Genomic DNA, 20,990 nt, shown 5'->3' with positions numbered 1-20,990 from the left:
AACAATAGCCCTGAGATTTAAACAATGGTAAATTACAAAAGATCCAAATAAAAATCATGTTACTACAAAAATCTCTACCATAGATATTAAATATAGACGGAAGCTTTTCCATCCTCCGACAATTTAAATTAAAATCAATGCTAAGCTCTGTCGCTCTTCTTCTTCTCGCTTCGATAACTTTTCCTTTTCCCATGTTTGGGCACATATGGGCTTGCGCCCTTTCCTTTGCTACTCTTATCCCCGGAACACCCTAGACACAAAACGAAAAGGACTGCCTGGTCCGAATTTGGTGGGCCGAAAATTATCCAATTCTCTCTCACCAAAAAATCACCCTCGAAGTTCATAAAAATTACTGAGGTGCAATCATGAAGAGGGGTGTTAGAACCGAATCGAATTGAATTTTTGTACATTTTTGGTTTAGTTTGGACTTCGGTTCAGATAATGAAAAAATAACTCTTTTTTTATTCTGGTTTGGATAGTTTCGATTTGTTTACCAAACTGAACTTAAAATCGTTCCTTCTTAATATTACAATTTACATGTTCTCTCTCCTTTTTTACTAAATCTCTTCTTAATATTACAAAAAAGAAAATCAAACCAAACCGAGTCTTCAATTCAGGTTATATTTGATTCGGGCGCAATTTTGTTCAAAGTTAATGCACATCCAAATAAGTCAATTCGGTTCAGATTTTCTGAAAATCCGTATCAAATCAAACCGTCAATACCCCTAGGGAGGGAGTCGCAAGGTCTTCAGTCACTCTCGCATCCCTTCCATGCCGATATCTCTCGTCTCTTCTCTCTTCCATAACTTTTCATGTTGAGCCACCCTATCAAGTATCAGCCAGGACGCGACCCAGCTTTCCTATCGAGGATGTAAGCAATGACGTCATACGATCTTTCGAGATAGAGCCAAGGATGTCGCATCCTTGGGTTCGGTGAGGACCTTTGGCAGTATCCTTTGACTTCAATGACATCTTTAAGTCAGCCCAATCTTGGGCCAAAAATGTATTGTACGAAAGACATCCTTGCGCCGCACGTGTACAATTAGAGAAGATAAGGTGCTCCAATAATGTCCTTTATAATTGCACATTTAAGACATGTCGCTGTCCCTTGATGCACGTGAAAAACGTTCCATCTTTTATTATTATTATTAAAATATAAATTAATTTCATTGATTAACTTTCCATCTAAATTTGTAACCTCCCCATTTTCCTTGCTTTTTTCAAAGATTACACAAATTTCATATTAAATTAATTATTTTTTTCTTTAAAAAATTGTGATGTTTAGCTTTTGAGAATACCAACATTAAGCTAGTGTTCTCGAATTGCATGTATCATTTGTACTTAATTTTCAAATAATTCTAACTAACAGAGTTGAGTTACATTGTGTAACTTTGATATTTTAAATCAATCGCTACGATTCTTATCTCCTCCTCCGTGGTTGGAGCACATCATGTCACGCCTCGAACCCTACGGCACGCGACAACCCTACCGAGGTCGATTCAGTGCAACGTCCCAGGACGCGTCACCGATCCAAAACCCAAAACAGAGAACAATGCACATGCGGAAGCAACATTATATCCGTACATAATAAAACAACATGACCAAGGATAACGATAAATACAATAAATACAACTTGCATTAATAACATGGATTTACAATATCCATTGACAGGCATATACACCAATCAAAAATGGGTCAATAACCACTAACTTCAAAAAGGGGGTATATGGTCTGGGCGGTCAGAAGCTAACTAAGAAGGGCTCCAGTCAAAAAGTGTCGGCCCTACTCTAGCTATGGTCAAAGGCTAAACCCTAGGGTACCCAATCCGGATCGAATCCCGAGGACTCGGATGAGTCATCAGACGACTCGGAGTCCATAGACTCCGGCTCGGACTCGACATCCACTGGCTCTTCCTCGGGGTCGCTCTCTGGTTCTGGCTCCACCTCCATCGGCTCCGGCTCGGGATCGGACTCCCACTCCATCGGCTCCTCCTCGGGATGGGAATCCATCTAAAAAATGATGGGCCGGGGGTCGGAGTCCTCCTCGGACACGGCCTTAGGGCTGGCTACCTCTCCATCAATATCCTGCGGGTCCCATTGGCTTACTCCGACGATCGGGACATCAAAGGTCCTAAGGGGTCCATAAACTCCAAACGGGTCCCGGAAGCACCAACCCAGATACTGGTGAGCCTGAAACTGTGACTCGCCTACGTTGACCCAAACAGTGGTAAAATGTCTAACATAAGTCTCCCCGTTCCCTACGGGGTACTCGATCATCGACCGCTTTATGCGGTACGGGATCCCAAAACGAACTGGTACTCCTGTCATCTCAAGGTCGGGTGTCTGAAAAGTTGGGGTTTAAAAAACAGTGAGAATAAATCTCAGCGAGTAGGCCCCCTAAACCTAAACTAGGCTAACATGCACCTCCAGACAAGTACTAAGCAAACACATAGTCCAGAACACAAATGACTTAGGCCCTCGGGCCCAAATCCAATACATAATTGACCCTACAGGTTATGCACATAATAATAGCAATAATGGCACAAAACCCAACCACGGCACGTACAAACATATTACTTGGCCACAAACACATGCTATGCACATGCGTAGTCATGCTAATGCATTCTTGCACATGTGCCATCACTATGCATATGCTCATATTCATTTCTGCACACTTGCACACGTGCCAACTTTCCATTTATCACCGACCCGCGTTAAACGCATCAGGTCTATCACTTTTTGATCGATCTCCGGCTCGCGTAAAATGCATCAGGTTGGCCATCTTCCGGTAGTCCGGGCATCGTCCCGCGTAAAACATATCAGGACGGGTTCAATACCCCGCGTAAAACGCATCGGGGCTTTACGTGATCACACGTACACATACCACCAATTATTATATGAACCCCGCGTAAGACGCATGAGGGTGATTTAGGTGATCACATGCTCAATGTCATTCGTGCACACTCGCATAATGCACATATTATGCCAATGCTCGATATGCACGTTCATGGTCATAACATCCAACACTCGGCATCCATAAAATTCACATTGAGCATTCAATTTCACATAGCCACATGCTCAACTTACACCACACATGTTCAATTTAATAAATCAATATGCCCAATTAGTCAATCCATTCAAATCAGCCACGGCTCTCCATTTAGTGCACAAAATCATACCATTAGTCATTGAAATTACACATGCCGATAGCCCATCTCTCATCTCATCAATCGGCCACATCAAGCACACAACATGGCATCACAATATTAATCACAAACTAAGCACAAATCAGCCACTACATAGGCTAATCAAGGCACACTTGGCAATTTGCAAATAAACCACAATTTAGTCGAATAAGTCCCAATAATCCCACAATGACCAGCCACTAATCAGTCCACTCTAGGCCACCAATTCACTCTCAAATCATCACATTAGGCCATTAAAAACTCCACAAAATCAGCCACTACTTAGCCCACACATTGCACCCATTCTAATCCGCATAATTGCCTAAATCAAGTCCATAATGAACAGCCTACAACCAGCCCATTCTAGGCCACCAAATCATATTTAAATCACCACACTAAGCCACCAAAATGGCCACAAAGTCAGCCCTAATCATTTGCCACTAATTAACCCCTAAACCTATCTAGAAATGCATAATAGCCTAATTAAGGTTTAGGGTTTGTACTCACTAGGTCTCAAGTTCCAAATGTGGGCTGATCGCGAGAGAAAACGGGCCGGACGACAGCTGGTTCAAGCCGGTTCAGCGGCGGTCCTCACGGCGGCGCTCAGCGGCGAACGGCGGGCTGGTGGCATTCCGGTCAAGGTGGGGCTGGTGGTGCCACGAAATGAAGAGAGAAGGAGAAGAAGAGATGGTCGGGTGAGGGTGGTGAACGGGCGACCTCGGCGAGCGGCACCGGCGGGTGGCGGCGGCGGTGCTCCGACGTGGCTGGCTCACATGGCCAAGGAGGAGAGGAAATAGAGAGAGTGAGGCGTGAGAGAGGGAGTGGCCGGTGGTGAAATGGTGAGAGTGAGAGGAGAGACAGATTGCAAGAGGTTTTTAGCAAAATTGGTGAGTGGGGGTGGTTCAACTAATCCACCAAAAATGACCATCATGTCCAATAATCAAGGGCTTGGATTGAATCTTGTTAAAATATCTAGGGGCAAATTAGTCTATCAATTTTGGCAATAATAGAGGCTGATTAGTCCAAACTAAATCCCAAAATTCGGAATCAAGGCTTATGGGTCCAGGGCAAAACGGTAATTTTCCGGTCCCGGACCGAAATTCCATTTTTCGATCATACCGATCCCAAACATGATTGGCCACACTAATACGACGCCGTCCTTGCAAAACAATCGCGTTCGTCCGTGAAATTCGACAATCAAGTCCGGATTCAATTCCACGATCAATTTCGCTCAAATGCGATTTTAGCGTCTTTCACTAACGGGCGGCTGTTTAGGGGTTACACGTATCGACTTAGGATTACTCGAGTCGTGACGGTCTCAATTTCCAAGAGAACGCGAGGATTTATCGCTAGTTTCGGGGGTCGCGATCGTTCGGAATAAGTTCAGGATTGTTTGCCACGCGTACTTTCGGTCGTGCGGAATCACACGAGATCCGATCGCACGTCGTTGGCCAAACCAAGTCCGTCACTCTCCTTGGATCGGCCCACGTTGGCCCAAAATATCTCCTCGTCGTTTCTCGAAATCGGACTCAATTCACGGTCGAGTTCTTAAGTCCACGTACCGTTTTCCTAGTTAGCCATTCCCTAATGGTCAGTATCCCGAGAATGATCAGTTTCGGGCGAGACTTACTAAAATGAAATGAGAAATAACATCTATTTCATTGATCACGAAAGTGGGTCGAATTCAGGATGTTACAACTCTTCCTTCCTTACAAAAAAATTTCGTCCTCGAAATTTACAATCCAAACCCGACTACTCAAACAAATGGGGGTGTTGACGTCGCATCACTTCTTCACTTTCCCAGGTGGCACCTTCTTTTCCATGATGTTCCCAGATCACTTTGACCATCGGGATCGTCTTGTTTCGTAGCACCTGATCTTTTTTGTCCTCAATCCTCACTGGCCTCTCCACGTACGACACCCTATCGTCCACGTCTATTTCTTCATATCTCAGCACGTGGGTCGCGTCCGGCTCGTACTTCCTCAGCATTGACACGTGGAATACGTTATGTACTTGGGACAAGTTTGGCGGCAAGGCGAGTCTATAGGCCAGATCTCCAATCTTCTCTAAAATCTTGAATGGGCTTATGTACCTCGGGCTTAGTTTTCCTTTCTTGTCAAACCAGGATAGTCCTTTCATTGGCGACACCTTAAGAAAAACATGGTCACCAGCCTGAAACTCCAAAGGTCGACGTCTCCGATTGGCATAACTTTTCTGGCGACTCTATGTGGTCCTTAATCTATCCCGAATAGTCTCGACTGCCTCAACTGTTTGTTGCACCAATTCTAGGCCCGATATACTTCGTTCTCCAACTTCATCCCAACACACGGGCGTCCTACAAGCTCTGCCATACAAGGCCTCAAACGGTGCCATCTGAATGCTCTGCTGATAGCTGTTATTGTAGGCGAACTTGACTAGGTGTAACTGCTCTTCCCATTTACCCGGAAAGTCCAACACACATGCACGCAACATGTCTTCCAAGGTCTGGATCGTCCTTTCCGACTGGCCATCCGTCTGTGGATGATAGGCCGTACTGAACTGAAGTTTCGTCCCTAAGGCCGTTTGTAGACTTTTCCAAAAATTGGCAGTAAATTTCGGATCACGGTCCGATGTGATCGTCACCGGTACTCCATGCAATCGGACTATCTGTTGCACATACAAATCTGCGTACCTTTCCAACTCAAAATCCTTTTGCACTGCCAGGAAGTGCGCCGACGTAGTTAGTCTGTCCATTATCACCCAAATATAATCGTGTCCTCTCTGGCTCCTTGGCAATCCCATAACAAAATTCATTGTGATATGCTCCCATTTCCATTCGGGGATTTCTAATGGTCGCAGCAGTCCTCCAGGCTTACAGTGTTGCGCCTTTACCTGCTGACAGGTCAGACATTTCGCCACGTGCTTGGCCATGTCCGTTTTCATACCGTTCCACCAGTAATGCTGACGCAAATTTTGGTACATCTTTGTGCTGCCCGGATGAATGCTGTAGTTGCTGCGGTGAGCTTCTGCCAATATCTCCTCCTTAAGTTCCGAATCATCGGGCACGCACAGTCGTCCACGGAACTTTAAAACCCCGTCCTCGGATACTTGGAAATCCGGTTTTCTCTTGGCGGCATCCATTTACACAATCTTCTAAATTTCTTGGTCCGTACACTGCAAAGCCTTAATCTTAATTTGAATTTCCGGTTCGATTCTCAATGCGGCTAGTAGATTCGACATCCGGCTTACCTCGAATTTAAATTCCGAATCTCTTAACCTTTCTAGTAATGTCCATTCCCTGACCATCATGTGCGCCATACTTGACTTCCGACTTAGCGCATCCGTTACTCGATTAGGCTTCCCGGGGTGATACAGGATGTCGCAGTCGTAGTCCTTGAGAAGTTCCATCCAGCGACGCTGCCTCATATTCAATTCCTTCTGCGAAAACAGATACTTGAGGCTATGATGATCCGTGTAAATGTGGAACTTTTCATCGCGCAAGTAATGCCTCCAAATTTTGAGGGCGAAGATGATCGCAGCCAATTTCAGGTCATGAGTCGGATAATTCATCTCGTGTGGCCTTAACTGACGCGACGCATACGCTACTATCCTTCCGTGTTGCATCAATACACATCCAAGCCCTCTCAACGATGCATCACTATAGACCTCAAATCCTCCTGGTCTGGACGGAATAGTCAATACCGGGGCAGTCGTCAGTCTATGCTTCAACTCCTGAAAACTCCTTTTACACTTATCGTCCCACTCGAACCTTGTTTCTTTCTTGAGCAACCGCGTCAACGGCATGGCGATTGATGAGAACCCTTCCACGAAACGTCGATAATACCCTGCCAAGCCTAAGAAATTTCGAATCTCTGTCACTGACGTCGGTCTTGACCACTTGGTCACTGCCTCAATCTTAGTCGGGTCCACGGAAATTCCATCTCCGGATATTAAATGTCCAAGAAATGCCACTCGATTGAGTTAGAACTCGCACTTACTGAACTTGGCATAAAGTGCGTGTTCTCTTAAAGTCCGTAGTACTTCAGTCAGATGCATCTCATGCTCTTCCGGGCTCTTTGAGTATACTAATATATCATCAATGAAGACTATGACGAATCGATCCAAAAAATCCTTAAATACCCGATTCATTAAGTCCATAAAGGCAGCAGGGGCATTCGTTAATTCGAAAGGCATCACTGTGAATTCATAATGCCCATATCTCGTCCGAAAAGCAGTCTTAGGTATATCCTCCTTTCTAATTCTCAATTGATGATACCCTGTCCGTAGATCGATCTTAGAGAATACTGAAGCTCCTTGCAACTGATCGAACAGGTCGTCAATCCTCGGCAGTGGGTACTTATTCTTGATGGTCACCTGGTTTAACTGCCGGTAATCAATACACAATCTCAACGTCCCCTCCTTCTTCCTTACAAACAATATCGACGCTCCCCATGGAGACGCACTTGGGCGGATAAAACCCTTGTCCAATAGTTCTTGCATCTAGACCTTTAATTCCTTTAGTTCCGACAGTGACATCCGGTACGGCACCTTCGAGATTGGCTCAGTCCCTGGGGTCAACTCGATCACAAATTCTACTTCTCTTTCTGGTGGCAAACCCGGCAATTCCTGAGGAAAGATTTTGGGAAAATTGCACACCACGGGTATCTCTTCCAATTTCGGCTCCGCAACTGTCGGATCAACCACATTCACCAAATACCCTTCACATCCCTCATCTAATAGCTTGGCGACCTCTAGGGATGAAATCCAAGGGATCGAGGTTCCTCCTCGGTTTCCCTGAAACTCAAATCTAGGATGTCCAATCGAATTGAATTGGATCACCTTATTGCTACAATCCAACACGGCTTTCTACTTAACCAGCCAATCCATTTCGATAATTACATCAAAATCAAACATGGTCAGAACTGTCAAATCTATCTTTTCCTCTCTACTCCCAATAACTATCTTACAGTTAGAACACCCGAACGAAACTAACACTTTATCATTCAGCGGGGTCGTCACACAAAGCATAATCTCAAGCAACATCGGTTCAATTCCAACCAATCTAACAAACTATTCTAATATAAATGAGTGGGTAGCCCCCCGATCAAACAAGGCATACGCAGCATGATCACATAGAGAAACCGTACCTATGACCACGCCTGGCGTGTCCTCAGCCTCCTTTCGCGCCATCGTATAAACCTGTCCTTGCGCTGGCGGTCTACCTTGAATAGCTGGTGGGGGATTCCCGGTCTGATTTCCAACTCGAGGCTGTTGTGGTTGCATCGGCGGTCCTGTTGGGCGCTGTTGGGGGCAATTCGTTATCTGGTGATCCAGACTTCCACACTTGAAACATGCCCCAAATCGGTTCTGCTGGTGGTTTGGCTTCCCGATATTCTTTCTGACGGGAGGGACAAATCGCCTATTTCCCGCCATCAGCTTCTTCCCGAAGTGGCGGTTGTCCTTAGCCAGGGCGAACCGCGACCCAGAAGCGGCAGCCCTATCCATTTGATCCCGCTTTATGGCTTGAGCTCGTTCATACATTTCCCCATAGTCCTTACTGTTGAGCGAAATCATCTGGCTTAGAAGATCCGGCTTCAGCCCATCCCGGAATCTTCGGACTTTATCCTGTGGGTCCTCAACCATCCTAGGCGCAAACTTCGACAGCTTTGCAAATTTCGCCTCATACTGATCCACGGTCATTTGTCCTTGACGGAATCTCATAAACTCTGCTAGTTTCCTTTCCCTAGCGTTCTCAGAGAAGTACTTCCCATAAAAGTTCTCAGTAAACACGGCCCAAGTCTGGGCGGTACCCTCGGGAAATACTCTTCCCCTGGTGGCCTTCCACCAATCATTGGCATTGTCTTGCAATTGATACACTGCTAATGTCACTTTCTCAGTCTCGGTGCACCCCAATACCTCAAAGGCCTTCTCCAGCTCTTCCACCCAACGCGGCGCGTCCTTGAGGTCACCTCTTCCATTGAACTTAGGTGACTTCAACTTCAGGAATTGTTCCACTAGTTGGTGCATCAGCCTATTTGCAACCACTGGGGCCTGTCCTTGGTTGGCTTGGTTACCATTAACAGCAGCAGTTGCTGCGGCCTCGGCAGCTTGGGCAATATTAGCAGTCCTTTCTTGCGCCTGCCTTCCCATCAAATTCCCCATTTCCTGTAACGTCTGAATAACTGCATCAAGCCTTCGGTCTCTTGCTTCTCGGCCCATGGCACTCGACTGTCCTCTTGTTCCCCTTCCTCTTCTCATCCTCACAGGTTATCCTCACTACTCGCCTACTTGCTATAATTCCATTCAGGAATTAGAGACCTAGGCCAAACTACACCAGTCTAAGGTCCTAGGCAAGAATCATAACAATCAATCACTCAGCAAGCAGTCAAACACAAGCAGCATGAATTCTCAACCAAAGAGATGTGCGTACTCACCTCGGGTCCTGCCGCACCTGCACTTTACGGTCAATTCAACAGTCACTCAATCAAGCAAGTCAAACAATCTGGAGGTACACTTAGTACACAAGTCTCCCTATTGGCTACCCATGGTCATCGTTCCTTATCACTTCAGGCTTCGACCGAGCTGGATCAAGCTGACCTTACTTTGATACCAAATCAACGGGGGATGTCACGCCCTGAACCCTACGGCACGCGATAACCCTACCGAGGTCGATTCAGTGCGACGTCCCAGGACGCGTCGCGGACCCAAAACCCAAAACAGAGAACAATGCACATGCGGAAGCAACATTATACCCGTACATAATAAAACAACATGACCAAAGATAACGATAAATACAATAAATACAACTTGTATTAATAACAGAGATTTACAATATCAATTGACAGGCATATATACCAACCAAAAATGGGTCAATAGCCACTAACTTCAAAAATGAGGTATTCGGCCTGGGCAGTCAGAAGCTAACTAAGAAGGGCTCCAGTCAAAAAGTGTCGGCCCTGCTCTAGCTATGGTCAAAGGCTAAACCCTAGGGTACCCAATCCGGATCGGATCCCAAGGACTCGGATGAGTCATCAGACGACTCGGACTCGGAGTCCATAGACTCCGGCTCGGACTCGACATCCACTGGCTCTTCCTCGGGGTCACTCTCCGGTTTTGGCTCCACCTCCATCGGCTCCGGCTCGGGATCGGACTCCCACTCCATCGGCTCCTCCTCGGGGTGGGAATCCATCTAAAAAATGATAGGCGGGGGGTCGGAGTCCTCCTCGGACACGACCTCAGGGTTGGCTACCTCTCCATCAATATCCTGCGGGTCCCATTGGCTTACTCCGACGATCGGGACATCAAAGGTCCTAAGGGGCCCATAAACTCCAAACGGGTCGCGGAAGCACCAACCCAGATACTGGTGAGCCTGAAACTGTGGCTCGCCTACGTCGACCCAAACAGTGGTAAAATGTCTAACATAAGTCTCCCCGTTCCCTACGGGGTACTCGATCACCGACCGCTTTATGCGGTACGGGATCCCAAAACGAACTGGTACTCCTGCCATCTCAAGGTCGGGTGTCTGAAAAGTTGGGGTTTAAAAAACAGTGAGAATAAATCTCAGCGAGTAGGCCCCCTAAACCTAAACTAGGCTAACATGTACCTCCAGACAAGTACTAAGCAAACACATAGTCCAGAACACAAATGACTTAGGCCCTCGGGCCCAAATCCAATACATAATTGACCCTGCAGGTTAGGCACATAATAATAACAATAATGGCACAAAACCCAACCAGGGCACGTACAAACATATTACTTGGCCACAAACACATGCTATGCACATGCGTAGTCATGCTAATGCATTCTTGCACATGTGCCATCACTATGCATATGCTCATATTCATTTCTGCACACTTGCACACGTGCCAACTTTCCATTTATCACCGACCCGCGTTAAACGCATCAGGTCTATCACTTTTTGATCGATCTCCGGCCCGCGTAAAACGCATCAGGCTCATGACACAACCCGCGTAAAACGCATTAGGACGGGTTCAATACCCCACGTAAAACGCATCAGGACTTTATGTGATCACACGTATACATACCACCAATTATTATCTGAACCCCGCGTAAGACGCATGAGGGCGATTTAGGTGATCACATGCTCAATGTCATTCGTGCACACTCGCATAATGCACATGTTATGCCAATACTCGATATGCACATTCATGGCCATAACATCCAATACTCGGCATCCATAAAATTCACATTGAGCATTCAATTTCACATAGCCACATGCTCAACTTACACCACACATGTTCAATTTAATAAATCAATATGCCCAATTAGTCAATCCATTCAAATCAACCACGGCTCTCCATTTAGTGCACAAAATCATGCCATTAGTCATTGAAATTACACATGCCGATAGCCCATCTCTCATCTCATCAATTAGCCACATCAAGCGCACACAACATGGCATCACAATATTAATCACAAACTAAGCACAAATCAGCCACTACATAGGCTAATCAAGGCACACTTGGCAATTTGCAAATAAACCACAATTTAGCCGAAGAAGTCCCAATAATCTCATAATGACCAGCCACTAATCAGTCCACTCTAGGCCACCAATTCACTCCCAAATCATCACATTAGACCATTAAAAACTCCACAAAATCAGCCACTACGTAGCCCACACATTGCACCCATTCTAATCCGCATAATTGCCTAAATCAAGTCCACAATAAACAGCCTACAACCAGCCCATTCTAGGCCTCCAAATCACATTTAATCACCACACTAAGCCACCAAAATGGCCACAAAGTTAGCCCTAATCATCCGCCACTAATTAACCCATAAACCTATCTAGAAATGCATAATGGCCTAATTAGGGTTTAGGGTTTGTACTCACTAGGTCTCAAGTTCCAAATGTGGGCTGATCGCGAGAGAAAACGGGTCGGACGACGGCTGGTTCAAGCCGGTTCAGCGGCGGCGCTCCGGCGGTCCTCACGGCGGCGCTTGGCGGCGAACGGCAGGCTGGTGGCGTTCCGGTCAAGGCGGGGCTGGTGGTGCCACGAAATGAAGAGAGAAGGAGAGGAAGAGACGGTCGGGATGGTCGGGCGAGGGTGGTGAACGGGCGGCCTCGGCGAGCGGCACCGGCGGGCGGCGGCGGCGGTGCTCCGGCGTGGCTGGCTCACACGGCCAAGGAGGAGAGGAAATGGAGAGAGTGAGGCGTGAGAGAGGGAGTGGCCGGTGGTGAAATGGTGAGAGTGAGAGGAGAGAGAGATTGCAAGAGGTTTTTAGCAAATTGGTGAGTGGGGTGGTTCAACTAATCCACCAAAAATGACCATCATGTCCAATAATCAAGGGCTTGGATTGAATCTTGCTAAAATATCTAGGGGCAAATTAGTCCATCAATTTTGGCAATAATAGAGGCTGATTAGTCCAAACTAAATCCCAAAATTCGGAATCAAGGCTTATGGGTCCAAGGGCAAAACGGTAATTTTCCGGTCCCGGGCCGAAATTCCATTTTTCGATCATACCGATCCTAAACATGATTGGCCACACTAATACGATGCCGTCCTTGCAAAACAGTCGCGTTCGTTCGTGAAATTCGACAATCAAGTCCAGATTCAATTCCACGATCAATTTCGCTCAAATGCGATTTTAGCGTCTTTCATTAACGGGCGGCTGTTTAGGGGTTACGCGTATCGACTTAGGATTACTCGAGTCGTGACGGTTTCGATTTCCAAGAGAACGCGAGGATTTATCGCTAGTTCCGGGGGTCGCGATCGTTCGGAATAAGTTCAGGATTATTTGCCACGCGTACTCTCGGTCGTGCGGAATCACCCGAGATCCGATCGCACGTCGTTGGCCAAACCAAATCCGTCACTCTCCTTGGATCGGCCCACGTTGGCCCAAAATATTTCCTCGTCGTTTCTCGAAATCGGACTCGATTCACGGTCGAGTTCTTGGGTCCACGTACCGTTTTCCTAGTTAGCCATTCCCTAATGGTCAGTATCCCGAGAATGATCAGTTCCGGGCGAGACTTACTAAAATGAAATGAGAAATAACATCTATTTCATTGATCACGAAAGTGGGTCGAATTCAGGATGTTACACATCAGCTATTCAAGATAACACTCCGGAATTCTGCCATAAAATGAGGTATGCACTCTTTGGACCTTATTTCATCGAAGGGTAGGAATTTCTTAATTTAAGGTGTAAATTTAAATTTTTAATACATACCCGGTTTGAGATTTGACTAAACAAAAAAATCTTCTTGAGATGATACCAACGCCTCGTAAGTGACATCCTCGGGGTGAGGAACTTCGGCAGCATATCCTTGACTTCAGTGACATCTTTAAGTCGCCCAATGCGGAGCCAAAAAATTGTTTTACAAAGGATGTCCTTGCGCGGCATGTGTCCAATTCGAGAAGATGAGGCACTCAATAATTTCATACATAATAATTGCACATTCTTAGACACGTCCATGTCTCAACGTGAAAAACGTTCCATCTTTATCTTTAAATATGAGCTAATTTTATCGATTAACTTTCCATCTGAACTTCTATCCTCCCTATTTTCCTTGCCTTTTCAAGGATAACATAAATTCCATTTTCAATTAATTATTTTCCTTAGAAGAAATTGCGATGTTAAGCTTTTGAGAATACCCACATAAAGCGGCAAAAGTACACCACAAGTGCCATAACTTGTGTACGGCGATCACTTTGGTGCCATAACTTTTTTTCGGATCACTTTGGTGCCAAGTCGGAGGAAAAGAGATCACTTTGGTGCCAATTTGGCCGAAAATCCGACGTGGCATTTTTTATTAATTTTTGACGCCGACGTGGCTCGCCGGAGGCTGAGTCAGCGTGTACAGTCAACATTTTTAATTTTAAATAATTTTTTTAGCGTGTACAGTCAGCATTTTTAATTTTAAATATTTTTTTCCTTTTTTTTTCTTCTTTCCTTTTTCTTTTCTTTTCTTTTTTTTCTTTTCTCCCCTCGCCGACCGGTTGCCGGTGACCGGCCGGCCACCGGCGAAGCCCGGGAAGGGCTGGGGGAGGGCGGCCTTGCCCATGGCCGGCGAGGGGCTGCCGACCCTCGCCGGGGACAGGCGAGGCCGGCCCTCGCCGGCCCGAGGCGAGGCCGCCCCGGCCGGCGTCGGGCGACGGAAGCCTCGCCCGGGCGGGCGAGGGTCGCCCTCGCCGGATCTGGCGAGGGCAACCTCGCCGGCGTCGTGCGAGGTCGCCCACGCACAACTCATGCGAGGGCGACCTCGCCCGCCCGGCGAGGGCTGCCCTCGCCCGACGCCGGCGGGTCGCCTCGCAGATCCGGCGGGGCGACCCCGTCGGCGTCGGGCGAGGGAAGCCCTCGCCCGTGCGGGCGAGGGTCGCCTAGCCTCGAGTCGGGCGTGGCGACCCTCGCCGGCGTCGGGCGAGGAAAGCCCTCGCCGGGCGGGCGAGGGTCGCCCACGCCCGACTCGGGCGTGGTCGACCCTCGCCCGACGCCGGCGAGGGTGGCGAGGCGACCCTCGCCCGCCGGCGAGGGTCGCCCACGCCCGAGTCGGGCGTGGGCGACCCTCGCCCGCCCAGCGAGCTTCCCTCGCCCGACGCCGGCGAGGGCTTCCCTCGCCCGACGCCGACGAGGGTCGCCCACGCCCGACTCAGGCTAGGCGACCCTCGCCCGCACAGGCGAGGGCTTCCTCGCCCGCCCGGCGAGGGCTTCCTTCGTCCGACGCCGGCGAGGATCGCCTCGCCGAGATCCGGCGAGGGCGGCCCTCGCCCGGGCCGGCGAGGGGCGGCCTCGCCCGGGCCGGCGAGGGTCGGCCGCCCCTCGCCGGCCATGGGCAAGGCTGCCCTCGCCCAGCCCTTCCCGGGCTTCGCCGGTGGCCGGCCAGCCACCGGCAACCGGCCGGCGAGGGGAGAAAAGAAAAAAAAGAAAAGAAAAGAAAAAGGAAAGAAGAAAAAAAAAGGAAAAAAAATATTTAAAATTAAAAATGCTGACTATACACGCTAAAAAAATTATTGAAAATTAAAAATGCTGACTGTACACGATGACTCAGCCTCCGGCGAGCCACGTCGGCGTCAAAAATTAATAAAAAATGCCACGTCGGATTTCCGGCCAAATTGGCACTAAAGTGATCTCTTTTTCTCCGACTTGACACCAAAGTGATCCGAAAAAAAGTTATGGCACCAAAGTGATCGCCGTACACAAGTTGTGGCACTTGTGGTGTACTTTTGCCCACATAAAGCTGAATGTTTATAAAAAATTTATGATTGAGGATGATGATCTTTTAGTTTTATTAGGAAAAGTTAAAAATGTCAATGTATCTCTTTTACGAGAAGGTGGCATCTGCAAGATTCAAACTCAAATTATGTCCGGACGATTTCTTGAATTGGCAACGAGATAAAAGTCCTTTTGAAGTAGGATTTATTTTACACAAACTGTCAGTTTAAAAGTCTTTTTTACACAAGCAATACCAGAATGAGAAGGTAAACTTATTTATGAAATAAATATACATCCTAAATATAAAAATTAAGTATGTGTCATTCTAAAAAACCTGGTTATGTAAAGAAATTTTGACAATGTTAGAGCACTAAATAAAAATCCACCGAAATATGTTGTTTGCAGAGAAGAGGATGGTGGAAGAAAAGCAATACATGGTGCAATTGTAAAACACTTATTGACCAGGCATTTGCTATCCGAGAAAGATCTGATGATGATCTGCAATTGTTGTTGAACAAACACATGTGGTCAGGTAGCCCGGATTGAACTTGATAAACAACAACAAACTGCGAAGGAGTTCACTCGAACATCATATCCAGCGTATGTAAAATCGATTTCCTTATTTTTACATGATTTTTTTCCCTCGCTCCATTTCAATGAAGGATAAGAGAGTCTGGGATGATTTAGGTTGTCATGTTTTGGAAGGTTGCAATGTTTATGTTCGTCTTGTTTATGAAGGTTGCAATGTTTAACTGTACATTTGATACCTTAACTTGTTTGTTTTGGGCGGCGATGAGGGAGGGATTCTTTCAGGGATGAGAAAGGCTTGAGACAGAGACCAATTTATTTGGTTGCGGATATTAAGAGTTCCTTTCTAGACTTCTTGCTAAATCTGTCGAAGGGAAGAGGTTACCTTCACATCGTTACGGTCTAATGTTAAAGCCCCTCACGTTTTCTCTTGTGGATGAAATCACGATATCCAGCGATAGTACTGCTCCCACTTCTCTTAAATTTCAAAAGTCATTTAATTAACGATCGGCTCAAGACTTCCTTTCAAAAACAAGTATTGTATGCCGCTAGAGTTTCAGCCACCACCTTGCGGCTACCAGTGAATAATAGCGGCTTCAAAATGTGATCAGCATTACCCATGGGCCATGCCCATGAGGGACGTGAGTCTTCCCTTGATATCAGAGAAAAAACATGGAGCAGGGTATAAATAAAGAAAGGGCAATGCTGAGACTCTTTGGCACTTTTGAGCAGGCAATTCCCCAGAGAAAAACAAACCGCTCAAACCAGCTTACTGACAGCATTAAAACGGAACCGAACAAGATGATCGGTGAATGGAACAGTGTGAACAATATGTGGTGTAAAATCATCAGCTATGTGAACTCGTAGCTAGCTCGACTAACTAAAGAGAAAGCCAAGACAAAGATGTCTGCCCCTCTGGAGCTCGGGGGCCTTAATCTATTGTAATCTTCGTGCCCTGGCATCCAAAAGCATGTGCAGCGCAACAAAAACAATGCACTCGGCAAAATGATTTCGGCAAACAAACCGAGTAAGCCCATTAAATCCAAGCACGATGGCCTTTGAAAGCTCTTGACAACGAACATTGACGAGAGCACCAAGTTCATGCCAGTATCCTAGTCCCAAGATATAGGAAAAGTAAAAAGATGACAAAATTGAATAATGCAAAATATAATCCATCTCTTCCGATAAGTATGTAAGATAAAGGACCACAACTTGTAAAGATAAGAAACGCCATTTTGAGGGGTTAGAAAATACTGGCCATGAAGAAAAAACTTCACAGGAATCTTGACGAGGCAAAAAAGGCGTTAACTCTTGTAAGGGCATAACCAAAGAGCAAGAAAAACACCATATAAGGGGGTGAAACCCAGAATCAGAAAAACACCATACAGTGCAAACAACCACGGAGTTGGAACAATCTGAACCCGTATTCACTCACCTAAGTTGAATCGAAGCTCAATTTGGATAAATCTTGGGCAAACAATCACGGATTTGGCGAGGAACCAAGAGAGATAAACACCATTGTAGTCCACGTAAGCCACCCAAACAATGTCTTTTTTTTTTATCACTTAAGCCACGTGGATACCACATTAACTCCGTCTACCTTCCCTTATCCACGTAAACAGGCCACAAAGGATTTTTAACTATAGTATTTGATGGAATCATGACAAATGGTAGATGTGTCATACAGGTAGACCTATCAAAATGGATTATAAATACATTTCTTAACTCATATTTGATGGACTGAGTTCTTATATAAGTTATTTATATTCTGTAAATGGGTCATAAATGGATTCAGAATGGCAAAGACCAAAATAATATGGGTGTTAAATGGATTCATAACGTATTTAGACTCAACCCACCTTTATAATTCTCTTTTCACTCTTTCTCGCCCTTACTCGATCTCGTGCTTACTCACTCCGCGCTTTCACCTCAAATATGGAAATATTTTATCAATATGGGTTGGGTCAGTTATGGGTCACTAGATTTATTTTGCATGGAAATGGATCAAAATGGGTTAACTGGGTCAATTTGGATCGGACCATTTTCGACCCGACTCGCCCGTTGACAGGTTTGCACATAGGTACAAATTTGGAGCTTTTGGTGACACTAAATGGGTCAATTTGGGTCGGACCATTTTCAACTCGACTCGCCCGTTGACAAGTTTGCACATAGGGACAAATTTGGAGCTTTTGGTGACACAAAAAGTTTCGAGTGAATATGTCATAATCGGTATAGTTTGGAATTTTTGATGACTTTTTTTCAAAAAAAGAAGAAGGAGAAACTATTGAGATAAAAGAAGTAAAGATTTTAAGCAAACAACAATATAAAAGCTGAGAAATAGTCACATAGCTTTATCTATCCCAACTAATTTGTTGAGCAAAAGTCATTGTGGTCCTGAGGGAGAAGTCGAGTTACATCCCAACTACTTTGGCAGTTGTCTTCCTCATCGCTTAATAAAGATGTTTGGACTTAAGCAGTTTCTTAAAAGACTTCATCTCCTAAGATCTCTCCCTTAAGCTTTAGGGGATGTAAAGCATCAATGGAATATTCCCTCCTCTTTGGGAAGACAAATACCAGAAGGGGAATTAGGGGTGCGAGGCGTGCGGACAACGACACGTTAAAATAAGAAGTGCATCCGTGGGGTTACATCCCAACTACTTTGGTAGCTGTCTTCCTCATCGCTTAATAAAGATGTTGAGTTGGGCGTTGAAGCGGTTGAAGCCACCATTGGCCAGGAGGAACATTTGCGTTGTACCGTGAAACGTGATTCTCATGGTGGCTCACCATTTATTTATGACGATGGAAGAAGAAGATCTTCCGGTGAGCGCTACAGAGGGGGAAGAAGATGGAAGAAGAAGAAGGGAAGTACTTTTTTTTTTCCTTTTTACTTTTCCAGAAAATTAAAAAATAAAAAGCAGGAAAAAGAAGAGACCTTGTTCGAATAAAAAGTAAAAAAAAAATCGAAAATTGAGCCGAACAAACCGAACCAAATCGATTTTTCGGTTCGATTCATAGTCGGTTCGAGTGAGATTCGATTCGGTTTAAGAGTGCACCCCTAACGGTTCGATTTGATTCATAAACCGAACCATTTACACTCCTAGGCTATCAACACCCGATGCGTGGCAAGAGACTTCACTACTTGCTGCCTAAGAAGATGACGATAGGCATGGCTTCTCCATTTTTCATGTTGGCAAGGACGAGTTCAGGGTCCAGCCGAGGGAAAATTTGAATAATTTCCTTGTGGTTGGTAGATCTCTATAACTATTGGTAAATTTCAAATAGTGCCGGTGAAAAAAGTATAATCGATAACTTGATTATTAGGTAACTCGTTAATAACTTATCAAAATTATTAAGAATTTATTAACTTCCCGAATAAATTAATATATTATCAACTCTTCTGAAATTTTACAAGTATCATAAGTAAATTATTATCACTATGATAAATATCAATTCAATAACTAATCAACTTCTTTAAATTGTTACCTTCACATTGTTACGATAAAAAATTAAAGCTGGCTTGAGGGTTTTTTTTTTTTTCGGATGAAATCATATTCACTGATATTGGTGTTTCTGCTTCGAATGGATCGATAGATTCATCATTACCATGACCATGTGATGAATGCGAGTCTTCCTTTGATCCCAGAGAAAAATGGAAGCAGGGTATAAATAAAGGAAGGGCAATGCTGCGATTTCGGCCCTTTGAGTAGCCAATTTTGCTGAAAAGTTTTTAATCGAATTGCTGACAACACGGATTAATCAAAATGGCTGATATTAAAACGCTCGAATCGGATGGCTGACAAGAAACATGATAAAGTTGTCATGCACGAAAGCGCGGGATTGAATCTATATGTGTGACCTCTCTCCGTCGTTTCTTTATACAATTTTCTCCTGGTCCCAAAAGTAGCGTTAAGGTTAAACAAAGAAATGAAGAAGACCAAAAAAAAACGAAGTGGACCTCCTTTCAAATTCTAAGAAGAGACGTAAAGAAATAATTAACGGGCACCAATAAGCATGCGGCCCTACTAATAAATGAAATGAGGGGTGAGAATGCTAGCATCACAAGTACGGGGTTCGACTCCTGCGCTCTGCAAGAGGCAGAGCAAAAATTAGAGAGTGAGGGGAGTTAGAGATAGGACAGACAAAAAAAAAAAATTAACGGACAACTAATGACATTCGCATAATCAAATTTGAATGGATCACATTCACATAAAACTATTAACCACATAACACCTAGCAAGTGTCATGATCCATGTATGTTAGGACGTGAACGGAAAAGGACTACCTGGCCCCAATTTGGGGGACCGAAAATGATCCGACATTCTCTCTCTCTCCAAAAACTGTAGAAAAAACCCCATATCAAATTTTGAAGCTAACAAAATTATTCATAATTTATCTTGAATCTGATAATTGCAAACTCATGAAGAGAAGTCCATTCGTATTCAATCTACTGTTGTTTGAACATTGCGGCCATGAAGAAATCTCTTTAATAAACTTGATATTATCCAGACTCTAGTCACTATTATTCAAACGTCGTGGTTGAGGAAAGTTACTTATTGGATATCTTTACAACAGCAGCATGGATATTCGCTAAATTTATGTGTGGATGCATCTGATTACTTCAGACTCTATGCTAAAGCTGAATATTTTTCGGATTATGAAAACTACTTATGATAATATACATTTAGACGCAAACTTCTATCATCACAGTTAGTGATCTAGCCTGGATTTACATCATAGAAAATATTGCTCTTCGATATTAAAGATTGTTTTGCAACAAAATCCTTCATGCAAGACATCTTTGATTGATTGGCAATCAACAAGCTACTTTCCTTAAACGAAGAACTCTATTTAAGAAAACTGAAGACTTGCTTGTATTAAATCAACGGGGATTCGGACTTATCTCTCAACGTCTACTCAATATTTTTTACGCATTTTGTCCAACAGATTGATAGGAAGATGATCTTTTGAAGACTGTCCAACGGTTAGTTTTAGAAGTGAAAGAGTATAAAGGAGACCAAAGTGCTGAAAGACGAGAGATCGAGAATAAAAAATTACAAATTCCAAGAGAATTTCGATTTTACATACTTGTCTTTCGTGAGCTACAAATTGTAATCTTTGAGAGGCAT

General features: G+C 45.0%; 1 long non-coding RNA gene across 1 annotated transcript; it reads right to left on the bottom strand.

The window, feature by feature from the left end:
- Nucleotides 1–16,607: 16,607 nt before the first annotated feature.
- Nucleotides 16,608–17,482, bottom strand: LOC130138061 (uncharacterized). The gene is made up of 2 exons (XR_008816479.1): nt 17,300–17,482; nt 16,608–16,976 (listed from the first exon to the last, which is right to left on the bottom strand). It is a non-coding gene; the product is annotated as an uncharacterized LOC130138061 (long non-coding RNA).
- Nucleotides 17,483–20,990: the final 3,508 nt, after the last annotated feature.

The sequence above is a fragment of the Syzygium oleosum genome, unplaced genomic scaffold (assembly GCF_021117445.2).
Source record: "Syzygium oleosum isolate NSW1041296 unplaced genomic scaffold, Sole_v2.1 Sole_v2.04, whole genome shotgun sequence".
Classification (NCBI taxonomy): Eukaryota; Viridiplantae; Streptophyta; class Magnoliopsida; order Myrtales; family Myrtaceae; genus Syzygium; species Syzygium oleosum.
The sequence above is the reverse complement of the archived record's forward strand: the minus strand, read 5'-3'. Positions and strand labels throughout refer to the sequence as shown.